The 15618-nt window shown below is 38.5% G+C and overlaps 1 long non-coding RNA gene across 1 annotated transcript in view; it reads right to left on the reverse strand.

Moving 5' to 3' along the window:
* LOC111823278 overlaps positions 1-15618 on the reverse strand; it is a 39762-nt gene that overhangs the window by 14287 nt on the left and 9857 nt on the right. The window contains exon 2 of the long non-coding RNA XR_002826308.1: positions 8109-8183. This is a non-coding gene — a long non-coding RNA (uncharacterized LOC111823278). The remainder of the gene's footprint in view (positions 1-8108; positions 8184-15618) is intronic.

Below are 15618 nucleotides of genomic sequence, written 5' to 3' on the forward strand. Positions count from 1 at the left end.
AAGATTCGTACTTAATCCTTATGCATTCTTCCCCCTCAGTCATCCCTCAACACTCCCTTAACACTCAATATTTTTGAACCTCAAGGGATCTCTTCTTTGAATAACCACAAAAACGCTTAGAAAATGACTAGCTGGTAAAAGTTATCCATTAATAAAATAAACAATCCAGCCTTACAAACCCTAAATTAAAAAAATTAAATAGAAAGTAGAAATAATACAAAGAATGTTGAGTAGTGAAAAGAGACTGGCTTTTAAACTAATAAAGACTGTGAAAAAAATGGGCTAAACAGGGAAATAATTTAATGAGTCTTCCACACACCATATTAATAGCCTCATAATTATTCAGACCACAGTCTGGACTAAAGATGTCTTGACCTTGGGGGTGAGGACTCAGTTTCCCAGCAGTACCAGAACATATGAATCTATAACTTGCCTATTTCTAGGAAATCTTTACACTTTTACATAATAAATTTATTCACAATTTCAATCACTAGGCATTATTTGTAATAATGAACAATAACTGTTTTTTATTTGAAACCTCATAGAATAATCACATTTAAACATTCCAAATATTCAGATTTCAGAGGACATGCCATGCATTAAAATGATCATGGCACTGAGAAATCACCTTTAGCAAATTGTGTGAAATATACAATTTCTGGTCAGAAGATGTCTTATTTTAAAAATAGCTTTTTTGACGCTAACAGTATAGTAACTGATAAGTAAAAAGTTACCCCTTTTCTACATTTTTTATATTTAGAATCCATATTCACAAATAATACATTCAAACAACAGCTATATTTCATTTTCAGCTACCAAAAGTCCTGGGCCACTTTTAAACACTTCAAGCATTTCATTTATCTTTTAAACTAAAATGGTGCTGAATTATTTCAACTTGAATGTAAAAATGTGTTGTCTTAGTTCACAGGATATAAACATTTAATTAATATATAACTGCTTGCTACTAACTACATGTCATTTGATATTGTAATACTTTCAATGAAATTTTAGTTTCTTCCAAAATTTCTAGGAATCCTATTTGTAAAACATCTGTAACTTTTTTGAGGAGCTCTTAATTTACATGCCCTGACACTGGCTTTATAGTCTTTTTTACACTCTCACATTCTTTCATTGTATGCTATACTACGAGTGCAAAAATGCCTTGAATAAATGATTTCAAGTATCCATACTGGTCATTTGTTGTTACATATAAATAAATGATATGAACTTCATTTTAGGTTAAAATCTAAAAGCCCATGTATATGGTTTGTGGTTTTGCTTAGTTGCCTTTTGTATTAACAAACTGTTTAATAAGCTCACATGACTTGAAATTTGTCTATGATGGATAAAAAGAAACCTAGTTGATGTTTTAAAAAAGAAACTATCATATATGAATGGATCCTAACTTTTGTCACCATTACCAGTCACTTCAAGGACACAGAGCAGGCATTGAGAGAACGACCACATTCTGTTTTAATTAGGATTTATAAGAAATATGCATAAGCATACATACACTCAGGGGACACATTCAACTCAAGCTACAAACTAGCCATAAAAAGAGAAACATTGCTATCATAGAAATCCTTATTTAAATGTTTATCAGATTAGCCTGGAAGCTGATAACCTGAGAAAACAACCTGCCCCAAACTGTGGACAAATTTTTTTGGGGGGAGGGAAATTCACAAAATTAACCCACAAAACAATTCACCTTTAAAGAGCTCTTACAGGTAAAACAGATGTAGGCTTGTGGTTGGCAGTTTGGAGATTTAAGTTGTAGAATATCTGGTGATACTCTGAACAAACAATTTTCTGCTTCCCTAGCCTGCTCAAGGTAAAGTATCTGAATACACTTTCCTTATTAATGCAAAAGATAATTTTCTTTGTCCCATCAATGTTCAGTATTTCTCACACTGTTCAATATTAGCTCATTAACCAAAATGGGGAGGGCAGATCATTCCCTTTTGTTAGAAAACTTGACTGCCTTATGCTACTCATTTATTAATATTTGTAATCCTTGCCACAGATATTAGTAGAGGATTATTAACCCACAGGTTGAATATATCACTTGCGTTGCAGTAATCTGTAGCTTACACTTAAACAAAGCTCTTGCATCATACCTCTTTTTAATTTGAAAAAGTAAAATATTTATTACAGAATTAGGAGAATATTGATTTCCTCAAGCATATATTGAGGGAGTCTCATTTCACAAGACAATCTACTAAAAAAAGAACCCAATATAAAATAAGAAAAATGTTATCTGTGGCAGATATTCACAATACATATTACCATATTCAATAATTCTAAGCAGTCCTGTAGTAAAGAAACCACTTTATAACATTATTATCTAGTGTTTCTCAAATTTGTTTTTCCATAAATATCTGTTTCAAATAGCATTTACTATGCTGTCAAAATGTTGTTTTTTCATGGAAAACTCTGGGATATGCCATATTAATTAATTATCAGCTCATAAAAAATGAGATTATTTGAAAATTACTTAAAACAATATATGACAGTAGCAGCATTAAAGAGATAGGAAACAGGAATACCTGAAACCCACCAATTCACTGCCTGCCTTGCTTCCTAAAAACTGCATGATTAAGTAAATAAGTAAAACAGATGTAGAACGATCCTTTTAATGGATCTTTCCATCTCTAAACCATGTTTTATTTTAGAAGGAAATATAGACCTTTCTATATTTGTCAGATAACCTGAATGCTTTTAGGTACTCTCTCCTTTCCCAGTCCTGCACTAGAGATTGAGAGACATAGAGGATCTACCTAATACACAGTCACAAACTCAAACAGCCAGCCAACATGAGAAGACAACTCCCAAATGAAAGAACAAGAGATAAATGAAGAAGAGATAAATGAAGCAGAGATAAGAAATTTATCTGAAATAGAGTTCAGAGTAATGATGGTAAAGATGCTCAACTGCATGAAAAAAGATATAGTAACTATGAAAAAAGAACAATTAGAAATAAAGAATGACATAACACAAATAAAGAACACATTGGAAGGAATACACAACAGGTTAGGGCAGTGGTCGGCAAACTGCGGCCCCTTGAGTGTGGCTCTTCCACAAAATACCACATGCGGGCATGCACGTACAGTGCGATTGAAACTTTATGGCCACACTCAAGGGGCCAAAGAGCCGCATGTGGCTCGCGAGCCGCAGTTTGCTGACCACTGGGTTAGGGGAAGCTGAGGATCGAATCAGTGAATTAGAAGACAGGGTTGAAAAAAATCACTCAGAGAACCAAAAAGAAAAAAAAATATTAAAAAACAGGAGGACAGTTTAAGGGAGATGTGGGATAACGTGAAACGTAACAATATTAGAATAGCAGATGTACCAGAAGAGGCAGAAAGGGGGAAAGGGATAGAGAACATGTTTGAAGAAATAATGGCAGAAAACTTCCCTAACCTGGTAAAGGAAAAAGTCACACAAGTTCACGAGGCACAGAGAACCCTAAACAAGAAGAACCTGAACAGGACCACACCCAGACACATCATAATTAAAATGCCAAAAATTAAAGACAAAGAAAGAATCTTAAAGGCAACAGAAGAAAAGAAAACTGTTACCTACAAAGGAGTTCCCATAAGGCTGATGCCTCATTTCTCATCAGAAACTCTACAGGTCAGAAGGGAATGGCATGAACTACTCAAGGTAATGGAAAGCAAGGATCTGAAACCAAGATTACTATATCCAGCAAGGCTATCATTCAAAATAAGCAGTCAAATGAAGAGCTTCCCAGACAAAAAAAGGCTAAAGGAGTATATCACAACCAAACCAGAACTACAAAAATTGCTAAAGGGACTGCTGTAATGAGAAGAAGAAACAGAGAGAGAAACCTAGGCATATAGAATTAAAATGGCAATAAATAAGTACCTATCAATAATAACCCTAAATGTAAATGGATTAAATGCTCCAATCAAAAGGCAGAAGGTAGTTGAATGGATACAAAAACATGACCCAACTATATGCTGTCTACAAGAGACCCACCTCAGAACAAAAGATGTACACAGGATGAGTGTGAAGATATGGAAAAAATTTTTCCATGCAAATGGAAAAGAAAAAATAAGTTGGAGTAGCAATACTAATATCCGACAAAATAGACTTCAAAATGAAGGCCATCACAAGAGACAACAAAGGTCACTACATAATACTAAAGGGAACCATCCAACAAGAGGTTATAACCCTGGTAAACATATATGCACCCAATATAGGAGCACCAAAATATATAAAAAACTTCTAGAGGACTTTAATGGAGAGATCGCCAACAATACAGTCATAGTAAGGGACTTTACTGGATAGATCTTCCAGACAAAAATTTAACAAGGAAACAGTGACTCTAAAGGACACACTGGATCAGATGGATTTAACTGACATTTATAGAACATTTCACCCCAAAGCAGCAGAATATACATTCTTCTCAAGAGCACATAGATCATTCACGAAGACAGACCACATGTTAGGACACAAAACAAGTCTTTCACAAGTTCAAGAAGATTAAAATCATATCAAGCATCTTCTCAGATCACAGTGGAATGAAATTAGAAATCAACTACAGTAAAAACACCTAAAAACATTCAAACACATGGAGGCTAAATAGCATGTTATTAAACAATGAATGGGTTACCAATGAGATCAAGAAAGAAATCAAAAACTTCCTGGAAACAAATGAAAATGAATACACAATAACTTAAAATCTCTGGGACACAGCAAAAGCAGTCTTGAGAGGGAAGTTCATAGCACTACAGGCATACCTCAAAAAAACAAGAAAAATCAGCAATAAGTTATTTAACCCTACAACTTAAAGAACTAGAAAGAGAACAACAAGAAAAGCCCAGAGTGAGTAGAAGGAAGGAAATAATAAAGATTAGAGCAGAAATAAATAACATAGAGACAAAAAAAAAAAAAAAACAATATAAAAAATCAATGAAATCAAGGCTGGGTCTTTCAAAGGATAAACAAAATTGATAAACCATTAGCGAGACTCATCAAGAAACAGAGAGAGGATGCAAATAAATAAAATCTCTCATTTCCCAAACATTATTTGTTGAGAACACTGAAGGTGAACCAATCATTTTCTTCATGGTTCATTCATTTTGTATATTTGAAATTATTTTATGTTCTACATCTAGTATAATTTAAGTAAGTTTGAAATAAATATTAGCACTTCTCAGAGTGGGCAGGAAAAAACAGGATTGGATAGGAATGACTTGGAAGGATATATGCATGTATTTAAAATTTGCTACTAATAACTTGCTGCTTCACTATGGGTTATAGGCACCAATGAGAGAGAGAGAGAGAGAGAGAGAGAGAGAGAGAGAGAGAGAGAGAGAGAGAGAAATGCCACAAAACCAAAAGTTGAACCAGCAATACAATAATTAAGAATATGTCAAGGTCACTGTTAGAAATACAATATTGCTAGTTCTCAATTTCTTTACATACCAAGGCAAACCAGAGCTCATGTCACAACTGTACATAATAGGGGTTAAGGACAAATGTAATGGTAAGCTCCTGATAAGAGGCAGCTCCTTTTAAAAAAGCAAAATGTTAGATCTTCATTGCACATATCTTACTAAACTAATGTATAAATTTTATGCCTGAAAAATTTGGAACAAATATTATCACCCAGTTATTTGCAAACTAGTGAATTATACCATTGTCATACAGCAACTATTAGAGCCAACCATTTTCAATTATTACAAAGCCATTCTTTTCTAGAGGTATATTAGGGAAAATAACTTTTATAACAATTGATAGTTGGGGTGCTGCTGGGGCTAAGATTCATAGATAAACAGTCTGGTAGTTGTGATGACGTCACTTTTATTTTAAGACTCTTTGATTTCTGGTAATAGGAATATACTTAAACTTGTTTATTCCAAAGAGGAATTTATAGGTTCATGTAATCAAACAGAGAAAAGGCAAAGGTAGGGTTGTCCCTAGAGTAGATGGAACCAGGAAATCAAACACCATCAATGTTCTCGCTATTTTCTCTCTGGGTGTTCACTTCATTATTTTGGTTTAGTTTCTCCATGAGGATAGAAACTTTGTTGCCTGCAGATCTCAGTACACATTTACACAGCTTACTGAGCAGAAAGAAAATGGCATTAACCTATAGCTCAAATTTGAAAAATCCAAGGAAAGGTATTTCTAGGCTCAGGCTAAGTCATGTGTCAATCCCAGATCCAATCACTGTGGAGACCATGAGAGGTCCAGAATGAGTCAAGTGCTCTTCTTATTCCATTATAAAAGTCAAGAAGACAGGGTCAAGTAAGAGAATGGCTGCTTCCAGACAAATCACATGACTGCATTTTTGTTTTATGTGTAGGTGTGAGGGGAAGGTGGGGGAAAGAAAAAGGATTCCCCAGAGAAAGGGGTGAGTTATTAAGGGTATTTTCAACGAGAAGTTTACTGGGAACCAACAATCCACCTACTTATGTCCATCAAAAAGATTAATAAAATCAACATATATATAATCCAACTTAGAACCTTTCTTTCCAAGCTGTTCATCCACCCTATATCTGTTAATAGAACCCCATATTCTCAGAATCTAAGGGCTGACTTTTTCACAAGAAGGACATAATGTCACCTTCCTCTCCCTTTCAACATGATTTCCCTCCCCTACTGGCAGGTCTAAACAGACTTCTCCCTCCCACCCCACCGTCAGTGTTTCATAAGTCTTAGTAGATTAGCATTTCAGAAGGGAAGCTCATTCTTACAGGTGAGAGAAGATCCCAGTTCCTTCTAATTCAACCAGTCACACTGGAGTTGCAACAGGTGGGTCATTACAAAAAGAAAAAGGGAAAAGAACAACAGAAAGAACCATTCTTTTAAGGTTTTGTTTCTCCAATTGCTACCCATTCCCACTGAACCCTCTACCATCCATCTACCCTGTTGTTTGTCTTTGACCATCAGTGAGAGACTCCATCTAGAAGGAGTACCTTAAGGGAGGGGGCATTGCACTCTTTATTTCTATTAGTTACACTGTGCTTTTAACACATTACAGTCCCTGTAGAGTGTGTGCAGTCAATGGTGAAGTAAAGGGGCAGGGAAAACTTCAGAGAAAAGCACAGCAAAATACTAGTGTTCTGGAAGAACTGCAATAATAGAGATTAGGATGAGATAATAAGTAGTCAATATACCAGCCGTGGGCAAACTACGGCCCATGGGCCTGAAATGAATAAAACTAAAAAAAAAAAAAAAAAAAAGACCGTACCCTTTTATGTAATGATGTTTACTTTGAATTTATATTAGTTCACACAAACACTCCATCCATGCTTTTGTTCTGGCCCTCCGGTCCAGTTTAAGAACCCATTGTGGCCCGCGAGTCAAAAAGTTTGCCCACCCCTGCAATATACCCATAGCTCTCCCAATATTCTCTCTTGATGTTATCACCATCTTTTAATCTAGATAAACATGTACACGTGGTTATGCTAGGGTGAGATGAGAGTAGGATACAGGTGTGACAGCTCATCCGAGAGGATTTTGAGCCTGAGTCTGAGATACAACTGTTAAAATGGCTTTGCGGAGAAGAAATCTAAGAGGATGAGGTCAGAGGAATGGGATGGAAAACATACACATGGTGCAACTTCTTCACTAAGTTAGGCAACCTGCTCTCTGGGAAAGGACTATTAAGCCAAGACTTTCTTCAAGACCGAGGCTGACCAGAGATGCCTTTTAGTCCACAGGGAGTTATCCTGTTATTCTTTCAAAGTTTGAGAAGGCTTATCAGCAGCTAGGCACACATAACCTTATTCCCTGTCTGTTCTCCCCAGTTTTCTCAGGGGAATATTTCTGAATATTAGAGACATGGAAAAAAATGACATATTCTCCTTTTTTCTCTCCTCATGTAAGGATTTCACAATTTAACTACGGGGGCCCTCTAGAATTCTTTCTCTCTCAGTGATCAACAACAGGCAAATGTGAGTGCTTTAACCTTAAACACTGGTCTCAGCTGAATCTACCAGGAAAAAAAAAAGGTGTAAGAGTGAACTTTGCCCTATCACAATACTTTGGATCTTCACCCCAAACCAATACTTCCATCCTTGGAACACATCATAATTCCCGAACTTGTACACTATGTCAAGCCTCTGGGGTCTTACCTGGACTGCTCTGTGTCCAAGTAGAGTTGTTTTTCCCTCCTTTTGGTATGGATTCCAAACCCTCTGCCTTATGCCCTAAAAAAAAAAAAAAAAGAGAGAAGAGCACAGATTGGGTTGGCTCAGTGGATAGAGCGTCGGCCTGTGGATTGAAGGGTCACACGTTTGATTCCAGTCAAGGACGAGAGAGCAGAAGCAGGTTTTTGGAGCAGGAGCAGGTTTTTTGGAGAGGAAGATGAGGGGGAGAGGAAGATAAGGGGGAGAGGAAGATGAGGGGGAGAGGAAGATGAATTTCAAAGAGCCTTCCCTTGCTGTATTTCTGTGTGTGCTTCTGGTAAAACCAGGTGGGCAGGTGCTTGAACTTGTTTTTCTCTATAAAGCTGCAAAAACAAAACAAAACAAAACAAAACAAAACCTAACCTTCCCCAGACCTGCCTGTCTTTTAATGTTGTACAGCCTTCATTTTAGTTTGAATTAAATTCTTTATACATGTGCCAGGGGTTATTATTATCCATCTTCTTCAACCTTGGCCATACTGTAATTTGTAAGGTTTGGATTTTTTTCCTTTGCACTTGGGCACTGGAATTATAATCATACTAGGGGCCCAGTGCCCACTCCTGCTGCCGCCGCTCCCATATACTGACAGCGCTGGCCCCGCGAAAACCTGCTTAAAGGCGCAGAGGAGAGGAGAGGAGAGGAGAGGAGAAATAATACTCATTTCATTGAGCTAACTAACTACTAATGTAACTGTTTCTTATATCTAGTTTGTATTCAAATTTCACCAATTGTCTTATAACCTTTTTCCTTTTTTTAAAGTTGGTTTTTTGAATCAGGATCAAACAAGAACCACACACTGAATTTGGTTGTTAATGTGTTTTAAGTCTTTGAAAATAATATATATTTCCCTTTTATCATTTTTTGTCTTGCTATTAATATGTATGAAAAAATAGGTATTTTTATAGAATACCATTTGTCTTATAGAATTTTTCACTTTCTGGATTTGCAGATTTTATCCTGGTAGTGTTATTCAATACATTCTTCTGTTCCTTATATTTCCTATAAAAAATCAGATCTAGAGACTTGACCAGATATAAGCTAGGTTTGATTTGGAGGAGCAAGAAGACTTGATAAGTGGTGGTATGTCCTTCTTAACTGCTTCATATGCCCAGTATATCTCTAGCTGTCTCTTGGTGGTGTTAAGAATGAACAGTGTTCACTGTTGTCAGTCTGATTCGCTCACTACAAAATCCCCCGTCAAATTTTCACCTACTTATTTTAGCAGCCATTAATGATCACTGCTAGATCCATTATTGATGATCAAAAGTGATTTTTTTAAAAGAACTGAGACTATTTCATAATGCTTTTTCATTTGAACTGAACTATTTGTTTCTTTCATTAATGTACTTTATTAAATTAAATAACATTTAATGTGAAACTTGATAATTGACCTTTTTTCCCCCCTTTAGTAATCTGAGATAGTTCTGGAACTTTATGAAAGACATTCAAGGTGCTGTGCTCTTTCATAAGAAAAGCCAAAGTGTTGTTTTTGGAGCTGTTTTTGTCATGTGCATGTGTATTTTTCTCCCATTATTGTCGAATGTAATTATAATCTTACACAAATGGTCTGTTGATTTGAAATATCATGGGAACACTTTGACCTAGAACATTTTCAAAGAGGTTAGTTACTGGATATCCAAGCTAAGGACACTTTACACAAGTATAGCTTACTTTTTCCTCAGATTTTTGTATTTTAAATCTGGTTTCTCAATTTCTTGTAGATTTTAAGAAGCCTGACATTCAAGGCTTCCTTTATCAGGCCCCAATTCCCATTTCATGGTTTCATATCCTACCATTGTATATTCTCACCTATGGCCCAGCCAGACAACTGACTGCTTTCCTTATATCTCTCATATCCCCAGGGATAAAGTACTTCCTTTAAACACATAGGGCCTTTACCTCTCTGTCTCTTAAGGTACTTGTTTATTTTTTATAGATTCACATGTAGCGTGTCCTCCCAAAGTGTACAGACACAACTTTAATAATTATAAAGGTAGTATTTATTAAAATATATTTCATTTTCAAATCTGAGCTATCAGCTGTTCAAGTGTGTATACATTTTGCAGGGGACACATGCTGTCCTAGTAGACTTCTAGTGTACAGCTACTGCTTCCTGGCTAATACCCTTGTGTTTTTATTGGGATGAAAAAATTTTTTTACTGATCTTACTGGGCAACTTTGAAAAATATAGAGAATACAGTATTATTTGACATTTTCACATCCACATTTATAAATGATTTTGCTCCTCCAACCCCACCCTCTATCGTCTTTATGAGGTTTAGTGTGAACGTTATCCAAGCTTCAGTAAAAATGGCATATGATGTAGTTGCTAACAACAAAGGTTATCTAAGTTCACATCCTAGCTTCACCGCTTAAGAGCTACATGACCTTAAATAAGTCACCTAGCTGCCAAAGACTAGGGTGATAAAACAGAATGTAAAAGCTATAAACATTCATAAGGTAGAAATGGAATAACTAACAAACATTGAGAGAGGGAAAATAAAGAAAATGGAAGTGTGCTACTTCATACTTTTATAGCTAGAGTCAAAATCTGCACTTTGACTCCAGCTATAACTAAAGCAGATAAACATATACATCTGTCTATTCTTAGATTTATTAATACAAAGGCAACCTTAAGAAAAATAATACCACCAATTAATATTCAGTAGTGGAGGAAAACATTCTGAGAGAAAGAATATGTTAATTTAATCATCATCAGAATAAGCAGTAAATAGATACTGTCCAAAGCAGGGCTTGACAAATATGGACTGTTAGCTAAATCACCACTAGTTTTTGTAGATCAAGGTTATCTAAATATAGCCAAGCCAATTTGTTTAAAATACCACAATCAAGTAGCTGCCAAACAGACCTTATGGACTGCAGAGCCTAGAATGACCTGCTACAGAAAATGTTTGCTGACCCCTGTCATAAAGTAATAGGGTATTTAGTATATTAAATCTATACTAATAATAGAGAAATATGCAGATTATCCGTTACAGCGTCACGTCACGACCGGATCAGCAGGCTGCGTCCCCGCCCTTTGCTCAGGCAGCTACAAAGCCCAGGGTAGGATAGGATACAATAGGAGGGGATAAGAAAGGAGAGGGAGAGGAAGGCAGGCCTGCATGCAGACAGGCCAAGAGGAGAAACAGAAATACAGAAAGGGAACAAGAAAAAGACGCAGGAATGGAAAAGGGAAGGAAATGCAGGGCTGCACACAGGAGGGGGTGGTGACCGCAGGGGGGGTTAGGGGGAGAGGGAAGCAGGTGCACCCAGCGAGGGGTAGGGCAGGAGCCCCACCCAGACACAGGAGGAGGGTGGTGGCCCCTGGCATGGGCCATTGGCGGGGAGGCGCCCACAGGTCCAGGACAGAGTGGTGGACAGTCCAAGGCCTTCTGGGTGAAGGCGCTCCCGCTTCACAGCAGCAGCAGCACCCGGGCCGCACAGGCCTCGGCCACCCTCACTGGGCTGGGCGTCCCGGGCAGGGAATGGGAGCAGGACGGCTGCAGGGAGGCCGGGGAAGGGGAGGGCGGCGAACACCTGGTGGGGGCTGAGCCCTGGGCTGGGGGTTAATGCCCCTCCCCCCCAAATGGAAGCTTTAAGAAGGAAAGGAGGGAGGGAAGAACTTTATAAAGGAGTCAGTAGAGAGCAGAGTTAAAGAAGGAAAGAGGATGTATGAGTGAACTGTAGGAGCTATAATGAAAATCAAGTATAGTTGTGTACTGGGGACAGATTTTAAAAGTAGGAGTCAGAAAAGAAAAAAGATAAATGATAGTGAATAATTAGGCAGGTAGATAGATAGATATTAAAACAGTGGAAGTAAGTAGAGAAGAATGTATGGCAAAGGTAGGACGAGAGAGAAAAAGAGAGGGAAGAAAAATTTTAAAGGGGAGCTAATAGAGCTTATAAGGAGAATGGGAAGAAGGAAGAAATGGGGAAGGGAGCAAACAGGTCTGAAGGAGGAAGTGAAGGAAAACATTAAGGTGGGAAGGAAGGAAAAGGGGATGGAGGAGAGGGGTAAAGATAAAGGAAAGAAGGAATGTCGGGGGGGGAGGGTAGGAGAAAGATGGGAAGAAGCATGATGGAAGAGAAGTAGGAAATAAGGAGGAAAGAAAAGTTTGTAAATGATGAGTCAGTAGGAAAAAGTGTTACCTAAAGGAGAGAGGGAGAAGCCAATAAGGAAGTCAAATACAATTGTGTATGAAGGGGATTAGATTAAAAAAAAAGTTAATAGGGGCAACCAGGCCGGCAGGGGAGGGCAGTTAGGGGGATCAGGCAGGCAGGCAGAGTGGTTAGGGCAGGCAGGCAGATGAGCTGTTATGAGCCAGAGGTCCTGGATTGCGAGAGGGATGTCCAACTACCAGTTGGACATCCCCTGATGGCTCCCGGATTGGAGAGGGTGCAGGTCGAGCTGAGAGACCCCCTCCTCCCCATGCACAAATTTTGTGCACCGGGCCTTTAGTATAATTATAAAGATAGCCTCTATTAAAAGATATAAATATTTCATATTATAAAAAAATCACTGACACAAAAGTTATCTAAAATGTATGACAATGTAACTGACAACTGTGTTAATGTAAGAAAATATTCAAACCTGTAAAGAATTTTTGTTGAGTTTATTTGAGCCAAACTGTCAACAATTGCTGGTAAGCAGAATCTCAATATACTGGAGTATTGAGATAATGCTCCAGAGAATGGCAGTTTTCACCTTATTTTATACATTACAATCAAAGGGGAGACATAAGTGGGTTACATGAAATCCACTGGTGATAGATTAGGGCGGTTAGGGAGGTAGGAGAAAGCAAAGTGGGGAAACCTCTGAGATTGGATAAAAAGTAAAATGGTAGACACCTACTTCTTTTACATAGGTGGGTACAGGACAGTCAACAGTCAAAAATTAACAGGATAACAATAACAATGGGGGAATTTGTGGTCTCGCCCTGGCGAACTGGTGCATTGGTTGTGCCCTGAGGGGTCTGGAAAAAGGTAAGTTACAAATTACCCTGACATTCCAATGGTATGTTATCAAAGATGCAAAAGACAACAGACAGGCTTAGTTAAGGTAAAGATTGTCCTTTGTCAGGGAAGAATCTAGCCTAGGACATGACTACCCGTCATATATTGCTTTTAGTTAAAAAGCTTTAATTTCAGACAATCCTTTGTGGTTACTGTTAGGCACATTCTTGTGCTCCATTATGCCCCACTTGGGGTTCTTGCTCCTCTTTCTGTGACCCTAACATTTGGTGCTGAAACCCAGGAGGGTTCCATGGGGAGGATGAGCCATCGCCCCAGCTTCGGTCACCCCGAGTTTGCTACTCGGAAAGCAGTAGACAGCGGCAGCTCAACCTGGGCTTACCTCCGAATCCTACTCCAGTGACATGATTGCTGGCCTCAATTAGGCCTTCCTCCCTAATGAGCCCTCCTGAACCAGTGAAAGAGGAACACACAAGGCCAAAAGGGGTAAAGAATTATACATTTATTATTACATCTGCTAGCAGAAGGGCTGAGACCAAAATGGCATCAGTGGGGCAGAGTAGGGGGAGCAGGATATTTATGCCTCTTATAAAGGTCAGTCAGAGTAACCGGTCAAACCAGGTGCAGGTGGGGGCCAGGTGTAGGTGGACCACTGGAAACTGGGTGAGACGGTTTACTAGAAACCAAAGGCCGTTAATCATGAAACCTATGAGAATAACAGAAAAATCGCCAGGAGGGGCATAATGGAGCACAAGAATGTACCTAGCATTCCAGAAAGGCCTAAGAACTTCAAACAGGGCATAATGGAGTGCAAGAATGTGCAAGCCTTCTCCTCCTCTTATTGTGTATGCAGGTCTACCACATATCTCTTAAAAATCTCCTAAGTCCTTACTATCTCTCTCAAACCCTCAACTTAACACATCACCTCCTCAACACCACCAAGTCTCGCATAGGACTGCTCGCTCTGTCTACCCCTCTCATCAACTAGCTCAGGGGTGGGCCAACTTTTTGACTCGAGGGCCACAATGGGTTCTTAAACTGGACCGAAGGGCTGGAACAAAAGCATGGATGGAGTGTTTGTGTGAACTAATATAAATTCAAAGTAAACATCATTACATAAAAGGGTACGGTCTTTTTTTTTTTTTTTTTAGTTTTATTCATTTCAAACGGGCCGGATCCGGCCCGCGGGCCGTAGTTTGCCCACGGCTGATTACTAGCTACATCAGGCATGTCAAACTCAAAGGCTAACACTGGCCAAATAAACAAGGTTTAAGTTTATGTGGGCCGCAAAAAAAAAAAACCAAAAGCTTCCATTTTCATAGAAATGTGGGTTTATTTTGATAGAGACATGCTGAATACAAAGGGCTGAAATAAATGCGTAATAGAATATTTTAATAAAAATTAATATTTTTCCTTGAACATTAACTTACCAGACACTGAATAACTGCACAAATTAATAAGCATAATGCAAATAAGCCTATTTTTCTTGTTCTCCGAAACTGAAATATTTCCTGTTGCACACACCAAACAAGTCAGTCCAAGATTAATGATGTGGCAATCAGCTGCTAAAATATTCGCTGGTAGTATTAGTCGAGAGAAATGGTGTGCCTGCACGTAAGGTGCGTAAGGGAAATTAATGCAACACGATTATAGTAATCAGTCATTAGCGAACGTTGTAGTTCATTATTAATAATTATGTATAACAGGATACTGTAAAAATTAATTTACGAAATTTTTATTAAAATGTTTCTTACATACTGTTATATTGGCTGGGCCATAAAAATATTCGTTGTGGGCCGCATTCGGCCCGTGGGCCGAGAGTTTGACATGCTTGAGCTACACAGTGGCCAACCTGGTTGGCTCTGATGCAGTCCCTTGATCTGACCCGAGATGGGACTATCAGGTCAATTCTCCAGGGCACTAGCTCATATGATCACCTGTCTCATTGCCAGGTTCAAAAAGACTGCCCATTAGGCAGTCAACTATGACAAACTTAATGAAAGCAGCTCAGGACCATGCCGATGCCCTCCATGGACAGGCCTGGCAACCTTCCTTTCCTACTATCAGAGCCTATCCAAAGACCTTTCAGTTTAGAGGAAATTGCCCAAAGTATTGTCACAGTACAGGACCAGACAGATTTACTGGCAGCAGTTACCTCCAAAATCGGAGAGGACTTGACCTCCTTCCTCACAGCTGAGAAAAGGGAGTTACGCCTATTCTTAGAGGAAGAATGCTGTTTTTATACCAATCAGTCTGGCATAGTAAAGGATGGGGCCAAGAAACTAGTTGATAGGGCCTCAAAAGTCTGACAACAACTTTCGAAATCTTGGGCACCTCGCTACAGAATCTTAATTGGCTTTTACCTCTAGTTCAGTGGTTCTCAACATTGGCTGCACATTAGAATCACCTGGGAATCTTTTTAAAATCCTGATTTCTGGGCCTCAACCTCCGGAAATTCTGTTTCTTTGTTACTAATGTTATG

The sequence above is a fragment of the Myotis lucifugus genome, unplaced genomic scaffold (genome assembly GCF_000147115.1).
Source record: "Myotis lucifugus unplaced genomic scaffold, Myoluc2.0 scaffold_0, whole genome shotgun sequence".
In the NCBI taxonomy this organism is placed as follows: Eukaryota; Metazoa; Chordata; class Mammalia; order Chiroptera; family Vespertilionidae; genus Myotis; species Myotis lucifugus.